General features: G+C 43.9%; 1 protein-coding gene across 5 annotated transcripts in view; it reads left to right on the top strand.

Moving 5' to 3' along the window:
• Positions 1-13,566, top strand: part of UTRN (utrophin) — a 576,172-nt gene that overhangs the window by 505,683 nt on the left and 56,923 nt on the right. The window lies entirely within an intron of this gene.

Below are 13,566 nucleotides of genomic sequence, written 5' to 3'. Positions count from 1 at the left end.
TCATTGCTGAGAAATGAAAACAAAATAGCTTATTTTTTATAAGGACACCCCAAAAAACAATGTGAAAAGTCCTCTTGCAGTAGCTAACAACCATTAATTTCCACAACTGTGCATCTTCTTGCTGATGTAAGTAGTCATGGTATTCTCAATTAAGACTGTTTCTAAGAGGTTTTTTCTGTGAAACTTAACTAAAGTAACTGGTAATTCTTCGCATAGTGTCCCTATAGGTGCTCCACTTCAGGTGTGCATGTGCCTCTTGTGCCCTTGATCAGAGATTTTGTTAGCAGTGTCTGTTCAGCCCATGTGCTCTGTGCCTTTGTGCTGAATGCCAAGGCTATATAGTGATGCACAGGTGAGCTGCCCTTTTCAACCACCTCGGCATGAGACAGAGCCTTAACATGTTCACCTTGAGCATGCGTTAGCTATTTTGTTTACAGTTTCTACAATAGTTTGTTTAGGGTTATCCAGTCCATCATTTCAGAGGGCCAGTTATTGGCCAGAGCCACTCTTCAGGCATCCTTGGATGCTGCTGCCAAGTCCATCTCCACCACTGTAGTTACGTGCAAGGTGTCATGACTCCAACCCTCAAGGTTTTTGAAAGAAGACTAGAACACTGTTGAGGATCACCGCCCCTTCAGTGATCATAAGCTTTTCTTGGAGACCACTGATGGGTCCTTGTACACACTAAAGGACTCTAAGGCTACTTTACAATCCCTGGTGGGGGCAAGGTATATACACCTTCAACTGCTGTTTCTTGGGTTGGCTTAGAACAACCTGTTCTACAGACAGAGACTCCATGGACAAGCCTATGACAGTTCTTCTCCGAGTGAGGAACTCCCCAGACTGGTGGAAAGATTAACTCAGTGTCTGTGAAGGCATTTCTTTCTGTCACTCTGTTCCATGAGTAACTATGACAACAAACACATCACTGTTGGGTTGAGGAGCTCACCTCAATGACTCATGACTCAGGACAGTTGGATACTTCAGGAAAACAGTTTCCACATCAATCTGTTAGAACTCAGGGAAGTCAGGAACGTCTGCTTTCATTTCCTACCTCTCATCAATGGAAATCAGTCTGGGTCATGACAGACAATATATCCTGCATGTTCTGTATCAACAAGCCACGAAACTATGGAACTAGTGCGTTAGCTCATCAGATCCAAATTTCAGGTAGTCGGAACACCACAGTCGATATTCTAAGCACGACTATAAATGGAAGCTAGACTCTCAAATTCTCCACAGAGAGAGATACTTCCAGAAGTGGATCTCTTCGCCACCTCCAGGAACAAGAAGTGCCCTCTGTTGTTCTCAAGAGAGGTCTGGGACACCACTCTTTGGGAAACACCTGCCTTGGAAGAAGGGTCTGTTTTACATTTCCTCCAACACCGCTAATGCTAAGGGTGATAAACAAATTCAGACAGGACAAGGGCAAAGTTATCCTTATAGTGCCAATCTGGCTGGTACCCTTGGTACATGCTAGGTACCCTTACCTGCTTCATCTATGCGTTCAACTGATGTTCAAGCTTCTGACCATTCCTTATCTCCTCTCCCAGGATGCAGGTCATGTGCTTCCCCCCACTTAAAGGTTCTCCACCTTAGGTTATGGTTCCTCCATGGTTCACAGGATTAGGATCCTACTGGTCTGAACAACGGAAACGAGTCAACCCGTATTATTTTCCTGCAGAAATGAAAAGATTCTTCTATCGGTGGTGTCTGCCTGAATCTGTGCCACTCTGTCATCCTGGATTACCTGTTGGATCTAAAGAAATAAGGTTGTCTGTTCAATTAAGGTCCATTTGGCCACAATATCAGCCTTTCATTCCCTAGTAAAGAGTTCTCCATATTTGCCCACCTGATGTCATCTTGGTTTATTAAGTGCTTGGGGACTCTCTTGCCCCAGATTAGAGACCCCAACCTGCTATTTAAATACCTAATGAGAGCTCCATTTGAACCAATGGCAACCTGCTCTCTGCTCCATTTATCTATTAAGATGGCCTTTTTAGTAGCCATCACATCAGCCTGTAGGGTCGGGGCAGGGGCGGCTCTAGGTATTTTGCCGCCACAAGCATGGCAGGCAGGCTGCCTTCGGCGGCTTGCCTGCAGGAGGTTCCTGGTCCCGCGGATTCGGCGGCAGCCTGCGGGAGGTCCGCCAAAGCCGCAGGACCAGCGGACCCTCTGCAGGCATGCCGCCGAAGGCAGCCTGCCTGCCACCCTCGTGGTGACCGTCAGAGCGCCCCCCCGCCGTGGCTTGCCGCCCCAAGCACGCGCTTGGCGTGCTGGTGCCGCCCCTGGGTCGGGGAGTTTGGAGCCTTGATGGCAGATCCCATCCCCTTTACACTGTTCTACAACAGCAAACTCTCTTTACGCCTGCACCCTAAATTCTTACCTAAGGGACTATCAGAGTTTCCTCTTAACCAATCTATTCATCTACCAGCATTTTTTCCAAAACCACATAACTGTCTTCAGGAGACCTGTTTTCATATCTTTGATGTTAGAAGGGCATTTGCTTTGTACTTAGATAGAACAAAACAATTTTGAAAGTTCACCTAAACTTTTTATTTCCTTTCACAGATAGCTCCAAAGGGGTCACAATCTCTGCTCAGAGACTGTTGAGATGGATATCTGGGTGTATTACCACTTGTTATGATGCAGCCAGTGTTCATCCACCCAAAGGGCAATAGCACATTGTACTTGTTCACAAGTAACGTTTGCAGCATTACTCAAGAACATGGCAGTGTCTGAGACATGTAGGGCTACTATATGGATATCAATACATGCATTTTCTAAACATTGTGCATTGATCCATGCTTCCAGTTCTGATCGTACCGTAGTACCAAGCACCTATCTTCAGTTCTAGACTCAATTATGAGGCTCCCTCCTCCCACGGGTACTGCTCGGAAGCCTCCTGAAGTGGAGCACCCATAGGGACACTGCTCAGAAAAGAAGAGGTTACTCATCTCATGCAGTAACTGCATTTTTTTTAGATGTGTGCCTGGATGGGTACTCCATTACCCACCCTTCTTCCCCTGTGCTTTCGACAGTTCTCTGTGGGATGTTCAGGTGGAGAAGGAACTGAGAGCAGTTTGCCTATGCATCCCTATACAATTTCGGTGTCTAGCATGAGGAGTTATAGGGCGCATGTGTGGGCCAAATGGACACGGCTAATGGAAAGTCTCCAATCATGTGCTCAAGAGGCATATGTACACCTGAAGGGGAGTACCCATAGGGGAAAATACATCTAAAAGAATCAGTTTTTTCAGAAGGTGAGTAACCTCTTATTTTCCTGGTACGAGGATGGTAGTATCATTTTTGGTGTTTTTGTTTTCTAAAGTTTGCTTTTTTTTTTTTTTGATATGTGAACTGTGTGAACTCTCAACTAACCAAAAATAAAGGATATAGTGTTTTGATTTGCCTCTTAAGTACAACTGTTCAAACATCTATACCTTGAATATACAGCCCAAAGAACAAAATTCAGGTTTGAATCTGACCTTCTTTCATTCATTTCTTATAGTGGTGCATGAACCCTATGGAGACTCCTCAGAGTGAGAAAGCATTAGAGAAATTATTTGGTTGTTTTCCATTACTGCAGTAGGTGGGCTTATTAGTATAACATTCTCTTGCATGTTGCACATCTCTATTAGCAGAATTCAAATGATCTTGAGTAGCATTAGTGGTTCATTATAATCCGGTCTAGATATGCGTTGCATTACATTTCAGTTCATTAATTTTGTAAACTTGAATGGTAGGATTGGGCAGGTAAATTAGCATGCCAGATACTGCAGCTGTATAAATGAAACTACTCTGAGGAAAGCTGATATTCATGTTATATCACACTTTTGTTGTTAAGTCACTTCTAGTTTTTTCCATATTCTGTAATTAGTTTTTTCTTTACATTCTCATTTTTCCCCTCTCATCTTCCCTAGCAGTTAATTGCCTGACTGAGACCTATATTTTGAAAATTATATATCAGAAAAACGTGTTGCATATACAAAATAAGTAACTGTGCACAGAACTGCAAAGTAAACCAGCAGAAATTGCATGTGCAGTTATGCATTTTGTGTTCACAACTGCATGTTTTACATACAAAACCTCAAAACATTTTAAAAGAAAATCAACATTTAAACTCAGAAAACTGAAGCCAGCACTGCAGTAATGACCCCTGCATTTTAAAAACTTTTATTAAATATTAACATGTAAATATTTCAAAATGTTTAAACTATTTAATCTTTATTTTACCTCCTGTTTCTTTCCTTTCTGCTGTTGAATGTGTGCATCTGTTAATTCTGTGACTGTTGCCATTAATATTCTCCAGGGTATTCCATATGGGGGTGGGTTTCTTTTCCAGTGCTCAACAAATGAGGTCTGTTTACTAACCTCTAAACAAGTTATAATAACAACTTATCCTTCTGCTGGTATTTTATATCCCAGATATGAAACAAGGTTTACTTTATATTTCAGTACCCTTTCCTTAACTATCATGTTTATATTTTCCTTGTGATAACGTTGGATTATACTGTACTATCCAATTTACAGGCCAGAACTCTGACACTAACAAATTGCTTCACTTTGGCAAATATAGCTGTTTGTGCTGCAGACACTGAACCTACAGAGAGAGATGTGATATTTCTGTGCTGTTCTCCATTCATGTAGATGCTCTTGGCTTTAGCTCTATGACATAGTTTGGGGGGGAAAGTTGCATTTTGGCATATTCAGCCAACTTCTTGGTTTATGTGACCTCATCTAATCAATAACATCTTTTAACCTTCCATTTTTATTTTAATTGCTCATTGTTTTCTTTTACATCTAGTTTCAGTCTTTTCTTTCTCTGTCAAATCACTTGAAATCTGAGCCTACATTTCAACTCTTTGATTGGTTCTTCATATATCGATGTGGTTTGGGTCAACACTACATCAACTTTCTGCAACGGAGTCTGCCTCTATGGCCATTTTATGTTTCACATAGAAGTCACTAAGGAATTGTATAGTCCCCAAATTCGTCTGAGCTTTGTCAGTTTCATAAGAGTAAAATATCCCAGCTCATAATTAACATCCTTGCATTAGCATATCTTTCACATTTATCTATAATCTGTGCCAAAACCTTTTTTCTCCTTCCTCCTCCCATATAAAAGCAATTTGCAGTGCCGCTGGGCCCATCATGTGGGAAAGCACCATCACCTGATTTTAGTGCTTTCCTCTGCAGCCCCCATGGCAATTAGAAAAAATTCAACTTTTGCTTAAATTGGCAGAATTTTCCTATAAGATTCATTTGAAAATTGAGAGGAACTGAAGGAAATAATTGTTCCTCCTTTGGTGTGATATAACTTCTAACACAGTAAAACATTTGATGAAACCTCAGAAGTCACATTTCCCAAGATCTGGCCTGATACTTTTATGAAGTGCTGCTGTGTGTGTTACAGGTACTGCCTCTGTGCCCAGGCTTCTGAGGGCTTGAGTCTGTTACAACCCCAGCTAAAGTGTCTTGGTTTATTATCTCAAGCTGTAGCATGCTTTCAGCTCTGGAACTTGGAAGTCCCCTGTTCTGTGCTCAGTATGTCAGCCAAGGTAACAGCCGTCACACCAGTACTTAGATCAGTTGACATCAGCTCTACTTCTTGCTGGGCATACTCAGATGTTTAATCATAAGTCTTGGTATAGTCAAGCTCATCCTAACCTTGCATTGTTTTATTTGCGGTCACCCCATACTAGTAACAGGAATCCAGATCCTCAAAGGTATTTTAGGCATCTAACTTTCATTGAAATCAATGCCCTGAAATCAGCATCTTAGTGCCCTGGAGGATCTGGTTTAAGATGCCTTCCCGTAGCCATCCATAACATTAAGTCTTAGCAGTTGCAGGATTAATTTGCAAATACATAATGTAAGAAAAGTTGCTTCCTCTTCATCAGGGATCCCTAAAATTGGAACATTTCAGATATACATTTTCTTCTCCTGAATTTCTAATTTTTGCTCTAAAAAACAATCTTGTTTTAAAATCTGTGGTTGGTTACAGTCTCATTTTGGTCTATCGTATTTTCACATACCTCAGTTCTTGGTTTTCTCTGTTCTGTGTTCCAGGTCTGACATAAGCCAACTTATGTTAAGTGTGCCTAGTTTCAAGGAAAGATTTTTTTACTGTACACTGTAATGAGGACAAGGAGCTCTGCATTCTTCTTCGAGAGATGTCCCTGTGGGTGCTCCACTCCAAGTGTTGGTGTGTCCCTGCGCCTTCGCTCGGAGGTTTTTACAGCAGTACTCGTAGCGGTCACGCCAGCCTCCGGTGCCGAGGCTTCAGGCTTTCAGTTGCCTGTCTCTCACACGGAACTGTTCAGCACCACAATGGAAGCTGTGCCGATGCATACTAGCTTGCCTAACCCCCCACAGACTCCTCTCCCTGTCCCAGCACTGTCAGCCTTTGAGTTAGCCAGCAGTGACAGAAGGCTCAGGACACTGGTGCAGAGGAACCCCCTTCACAACAAATTCCTCTCGTGCAGCCCTCGCCACACAGAGGCACTGCAGTACCACAGTTCACACAGTCAAGGGACCTGCTTGTGTCACCTATCTTGCAGTCACCCCTACTTAACACCTACTTCTCTCCGGACACAGGCAAGGTCTGCACAGCTTTCCTCCAGTGATGAGGAATCTGGGCTGCAGGGAGAATTTTCACCTTAGCAGATCTCCCATACACAGATGCCAATCAAGAGATCATAGAAAAGCTACCTAGTCCGAGGGTGCATAAACCCCCCCCCCCATGGTGCATAAACCCCTGGATGGCACCCATGCCCTTCCCGCCACAGTGGCAATATTGGGCTCCTTATGCTCAGGACCACCACATTATACCACTGCAGCCAGGTGTGAGACCTGCTCGGTACCACCAGCTGACGACCCTGCTACTGGCTCCAGACACCAGGCAGCCCTGTCACAACCGCAAGAGTAATCATGGCCTGCCTCTAACCCGGTAGAACCAGTTGTTCCGCCTGATGCAGCAGTGCTTCCTCCTACCCCGATGTTTTCGAACAACTTCTCAAAATTTCAGGACCTCTTTAAAAGAGTTGCCAATGAGCTACAAATTAACCTGATGGAAGTCCCTGAACAGCAGCATGAGCTAACTGACATCCTGCAGTCCTCTTCTTCTAGAATTGCATTACCTATCAACGCAGCCCTTCTAGAACCTGCCAAGGCCATCTGGCAAACTCCGGCTACAAGCCTGCCTACCTGTAAATGAGTGGACCGGAAGTACTTTATTCCTTCCAAGGCCTCAGAATTCCTTTTCACTCACCCAGCGCCAAACTCACTGGTAGTAGATGCAGTCAACCAAAAGAACAAACACCAGTTTCCCCACTCCATCCCTTCCAACAAGGACAGTAAGCGATTAGATCTGCTCAGATTTAAGGTATACGCTTCTTACCCATTGCAATTTCGCATTGCTAATTATACAGCTGTTCTAGCAAAATATGACCACAAAAATTACAATAAATTCATGGACTTTATTGATAACATTCCAGAAAAATAGAAACAACAATTTACAGCCATAGCTTCCGAGGGACAAATCATCTCCCACACCGCTCTTCAAGCCGCCCTTGATGCGGCCAATACTTGTGACATAGTCCACTGCCGCAGCAGTTGTGATACACCAAGGTTCATGGCTCTCATCCTCTTCCTTTCCCCAGGAGGTCCAGAGTACCATTGAGGATCTCCCCTTTGACGGTGAGAAACTATTCGCCTCCACTACGAATGATGTACTCTACTCCATGAAAGACTCCAGGGCAACTCTCTGGTCTCTGGGAATTCAAACCCCAATGACCAGAAGGCGACAATTTAGATACCAGCCTTACCAGCGACCACACTACCCCACATACACCCTACAATTCCATAGATCTCACAAGAAACAGCAACAACAGCAATGCCAGAGACCCAGATACCCATGCCGCCATTCCAACTCCTTGGCAGCGTCTCAACCTCCTCCAACCAATAAACAAATTCGAAGCCGTGGTTGAGGGTACAGAAAACAATATTCCAGGGGTAGGCAACCTATGGCACGTGTGCTGAAGACGGCACTCGAGCTGATTATCAGTGGCACTCACACTGCCCGGGTACTGGCCACCGGTCTGGAGGACTCTGCATTTTAATTTAATTTTAAATGAAGCTTCTAAAACATTTTAAAAACCTTTTATTTATTTTACATACAACAATAGTTTAGTTATATATTATAGACTTATAGAAAGAGACCTTCTAAAAATGTTAAAATGTATTACCGGCACGCGAAACCTTAAATTAGAGTGAATAAACGAAGACTCGGCACAGCACTTCTGAAAGGTTGCCGACCCTTGCAATATTCCCACCTCAGCGCTTACACTGCTTCCCCCTATTTTTGGTCACCACCTATGCACATTTTCCCATCAATGGTGAAATATTACCACCAACAAGGGGGCTTTAGAGGTTGTCATAGTTGGCTATTCTATCCCTTTCCTCTCCCTGCCTCCCTCCCACCCACCCTCCACGTCCCTCTTCAGGGACCCCTCTCATGAGCAACCGCTTCTCCAAGAAGTACATCGTCTCCTTCAATTGGGAGCAGTGGAAGTCATGCCCGAACAACACAGAGTGAAAGGTTTCTATTCCCATTACTTCTTAACAGAAAAGAAAACAAGGGGATAGTGACTGATCCTCAACTTCAGGTGGCTAAATAAATTTATCAAAAAGCAAAAGTTCAGAATGGTTACCCTCACCACCATAATCCCAGCGCTGGAGCAGGGCGATTGGTTTTCAGCCCTCGACCTACAGGATGCCTATTTTCATGTGACTATTTACCCAGCCCAGAGAAGTTTTCTTCGTTTTACCCTCGGTTTGACACTTTTTCAAAACAAAGTGTTGCCCTTCAGCCTATCTACCATCCCCTGAGTTTTCTCCAAACTCCTAGCGGTGGTCACTGCCCACCTCAGGAAACAGGGGGTTATAATATTTCCTTCCCTTGATCATTGTCTCCTCAAAGCTCGATGAAGCTCTTCAATCCACGCAGCTTACCGTCGCTTGCTTCCTTTCCGTTGGCCTACAAATAAACAAAAACAAATCCACCTTATCTCCTAACAAATTACTGGAGTTCATAGGAGCACACTTCGATTCCCAAACACGAATAGCATCTCTCTCGCTTGATCATTTCAACACCATAAAACTTCTGGCTACAAAACTTTGCAACAGTCCCCAGGCCACTGCATGAGACTGCCTGCAACTATTAGGCCACATGACCTTGTGTACTTTTGTGGTCAAAAATGCATGCCTATACATGAGGTGCTTCCAAACTTGGTTGGCCACGGTTTACAGACAGAACATACATGCTCTAAACAAGCCTCTATCCATACCCTTCAGAGTCAGACTCCCTCCGATGGTGGACAGTTCCCTCCAATCTCTGCTCAGGAGTCCCTTTTCTCCAGGATGCTCCATCACTCATAATGACTACCGATGCATCCCTCATGGGATGGGGAGTGCACATGTCCGACCACAAAGCCCAGGGGCTATGGTCTGCCACCGAAGCCTCCCTACACATAAAATGTCCTAGAACTGCGAGCCATACACAACACCTGCCGTACTTCCTCCCATTCATTCGGAACCAACATGTTCGGATAATGACAGACAACATTGCATGCATGTTCTATATCAACAGGCACGGAGGGGCTTGATCTCACTTGCTTTGCACAGAAGCCATGAAGCTCTGGAATTGGTGCCTCATGAACAACATCCAGATATCAGCCGCCTATCTTCCCAGGGCCCTGAATCCCACTGCGGATGAACTAAGAAGATGTTTTCACTGGGATCACGAATGGGAGATAAACGACATGATCATACACAACATATTCCACATTTTTATCATAGAATTGTAGGGTTGGAAGGGACCTCAGGAGGTCATCTAGTCAACCCCCTGCTCAAAGCAGGACCAGACAGATTTTTACCCCAGTTCCCTAAACGGCCGCCTTCAAGGATTGAACTCACAACCTTGGGTTTAGTGGGCCAATGCTCAAACCACTGAGCTATCCCTCCCCGCACCCTGGACCTCTTCACAATTACGAAGATCAAGAAATGTCCTGAATTTTGCTACAGAGTGGGGTTGGGCAAACATTCCCTAGGAGATGCGTTCCTGATCTTATGGGCTCAACACTTAATGTATGCTTTCCCCCTGATACCGGTTTTCCACAGAATTCTGACAAAGATACAAACAGATTGTGCCACGGTAATTTTGATTGTCCCATCGTGGCCCAGACAACCATGGTATCCGTTCCTCACCAGGATGTCAATTCGTCCACCGATTTTGTTGCCTCTCACACCGAACCTCCTATCCCAGCAACACGACTGATTTCTTCACCCCAATCTATCCATGCTTCACCTCAAAGTTTGGTTGCTCCATGTTTCTCACAAAGAGAACTAGCATGCTCTAAATAGGTTCAAAGAGTACTCTTACATAGCAGAACACAATCTACTTGCACCACATATCTCCAAAAGTGGAAACGATTCACACATTGGTGCTCAAACAACCAAATTCTTCCCATTTCTGCACCTCTTCTGGCCATCCTTGATTACCTAGTAGACCTTAAGCAATCCAGCCTTTCTTTCAGCTCCATCAAAGTCCACTTAGCTGCTATTACAACTTTTCACATCCTCGATGGTACTTCTGTTTTTGCTCATCCAATCACCAAGCACTTTCTTAAAGGGCTCCAATCCTTATACCCAGACATTAAACCTCCTACTTCTCCATGAGACCTTCACTTAGTATTAGCCTATTTAATGCAACGAACTTTTGAGCCCCTAGCCACTTGCTCCCTCTTACACCTCTCTATGAAAACAGCATTCTTAGTGGCAATCACCTCTGCCAGACGTGCAGGAGAAATAGCGGCTCTCATGGCGGACCCACCCTACACAATATTTTTTAAGGACAAGTTTACCCTTCAACTACACCCCAAATTTCTTCCAAAGGTACATTCGTCATTCCACATCAATGAACCAGCTGTATTATCTACCACATTCCTACCAGATCCAAAGTCCCTGTACACCTACCAACCTTCTTTCCTAAACCACATGCAAAGTCCTTTGAATCCACAATGCATACACTGGCTGTACGCCAGGCTTTGTCCTTTTATTTGGATAGAACCAGACCCTTTAGAACCTCTTCCAGACTCTGTCTCCATTGCAGAACGATTCAAGGAGTCGCCTGTTTCCACCCAGAGACTTTCCAACTTGATCTCTGCTTGTATCCGTCTATGCTATCAATTAAAGGAGACAGTTCCTCCAGCCTGCATCAGGACTCACTCCACTAGATCTGTAGCTACCTCTGTGGCTTTTCTATGCCGAGTTCCCCTGGCCGACATCTGTAAAGTGGCCACTTGGACCTCTGAACACACATTTGTTAAGCCTTCTGCCCTTACTCAAGGCTCTCTCACTGATACACGATTGGGCAGAGCTGTATTATCTACCACATTCCTACCAGATCCAAAGTCCCTAGCTCCTTGAGATGCACTGCTTTTAAGTCTCCTGGAGTGGATCACCCACAAGGACATCTCTCACTCTAGAAGAGGTGGTTACTCACCTGTGAAGTAATTGATGTTCTTCGAGATGAGTGTCCCCGTGGGTGTTCCACTACCCATTCTCCTCCCCTCTACTTCGGAGTTGGGGTAGCCTCTCTTGTAGAGAAAGAATGAGGAGACCGGTCACGCACACTTACTATTAAAGCACACTCAGCACATGGGGCAGGCTCTGCGCGTGCACGACTGCTACGAGTACTGTTGTCAAAATCTCCGAGCAGAGGTGCAGGGACGCACCAACACCTGGAGTGGAGAGGTTCTCCAGTTCCCCCTTTTCAGCTTCTAACATGGTAACCTTTGTATTTGTTAATATTTGAAATATGTGGAAAATTCAAATGTAAGAACAAAACACATTGTTTGCCATACCAGATGGGACCACTGATCCATGTAATAAGATATCCTTTCCTGCTGTGCTAGTCAAATATATGTTGGGGAGGCAAGGGAAAAAGCATAGTGCACTTAGCTATGTATATGCAGTTCTCTAAATACGGGCTGTGAAAAATTCCTGCCTGACATCTTAAAGTTTTAGCATGAAACAAGGAATTTGATATGTGACAGAAACAAATATTTGTGGTATTCACATTAGAAGTAATCGTCACAGTGTTTACACCGCTGCCTCATGGTCCCAGTTGGGATCAGGATCATGTTGTGCTACATGCTATGCAAACGTGTAGAAAGACAGTTTTCACTCCCACCCCAAAGAGCTTACTGTCTAAAAAGCCCAAACATTAAAAAAAAAATAGGGAAAAGAGGTACAGCATATAAACAAGAGGTCAGGGTGAAAGTTTATATACAAATTCATCCTGTGTAATTTTGGTGGGGATGATGGGATGAAAAGAGAGAATGAGAAAAAGGAGGAGATGAGGTTGCTGGAGTAGGGAAGGTGCAGTGAGGAAAGAGAGTTGGGAGAACGGAGAGGAGGAGGAAGTTGTACAGGCCCAGGAGGTGGGATGGACATGTGATTGTCACAGTCTCAAAATGTGCAAGCAGAAATACTACTTAATATAATGATTCATACTTAAATAATTTTGCTGAGACAGGTAACATTTTTCAAGGCCTTTTCCACTGTTCAGAACATAAGCCCGATTCAGGAAAGCACTTAAATACATGCTTAAGGGTTTGTGGAGTTAGGGCCACAGACCTCTCTCAAAAGTCATATGTGTTTTTACTGCTCTACAGAGGTTGCTTTTGCTTCTGTCTCTCTTTGTGTTCCTACCTTGGTTCTAAGAGGTAGGATATACTGTATTAAGTGTTAAGTATCCAAAAATAAATCTGCAAAGCTGTTACTGCTTTCGAGTGAGCAACCATCATGTGCGTCTAGAAAACTCTCAAGCAGCTTTATCTGCTGTGCAGTATGATAAAGGTGCTATAGTCTGTATATGAAACTCAACTACAGCAATGTTTGAAAAGTACTCCCCTTAGTAAGACAAGATGGCTGAGGGTAATATCTTTCATTGGACCAACTTTTGGTGGTGAGACAGAGACGTTTTTGAGCTTATACAGAGCTCATCTTCAGGTTTGGGAAATGTACTCAATGTGTCACAGCTGAATACAAGGTAGAACAGATTGTTTAGCATAAGTAGTTAACACACATTTCAAGGGACCATTCAAGATGAAGTGGCCCATTAATACCTCTACAGTCAAAGGGTGAAGGAGGAAAAGAGGTTTAAAAAAAAAAGGGCTTGGTGGTTTAAGTAGGTTATAGGTTGTTGTAATAAGCTATACATCCAGTGTGTCTATTCATTCCATGATTTTTAGTGTCTAAGAAAGTTATGAATTTAAGCTCGTCTTTTGAAGGCAGTATGCAGGTTTCCTTTGAGGACGAGTATGGAAAGACCGAAATGGAGTGATCACTTTGTGAAAAGTGTTCACCCACCCATGGTGTGGTGTTTTTGTCTTTTATCATTTTTCTGTGTGAGTTCATTTGAGACCATAACGAGTGTCTTGTTTCACCCCCATCGTTGTTGGGGGCATTTAGTGCATGGGATGAGGTACACCACAAGTT

The sequence above is a fragment of the Mauremys reevesii genome, linkage group 3 (assembly GCF_016161935.1).
Source record: "Mauremys reevesii isolate NIE-2019 linkage group 3, ASM1616193v1, whole genome shotgun sequence".
In the NCBI taxonomy this organism is placed as follows: Eukaryota; Metazoa; Chordata; order Testudines; family Geoemydidae; genus Mauremys; species Mauremys reevesii.
The sequence above is the reverse complement of the archived record's forward strand: the minus strand, read 5'-3'. Positions and strand labels throughout refer to the sequence as shown.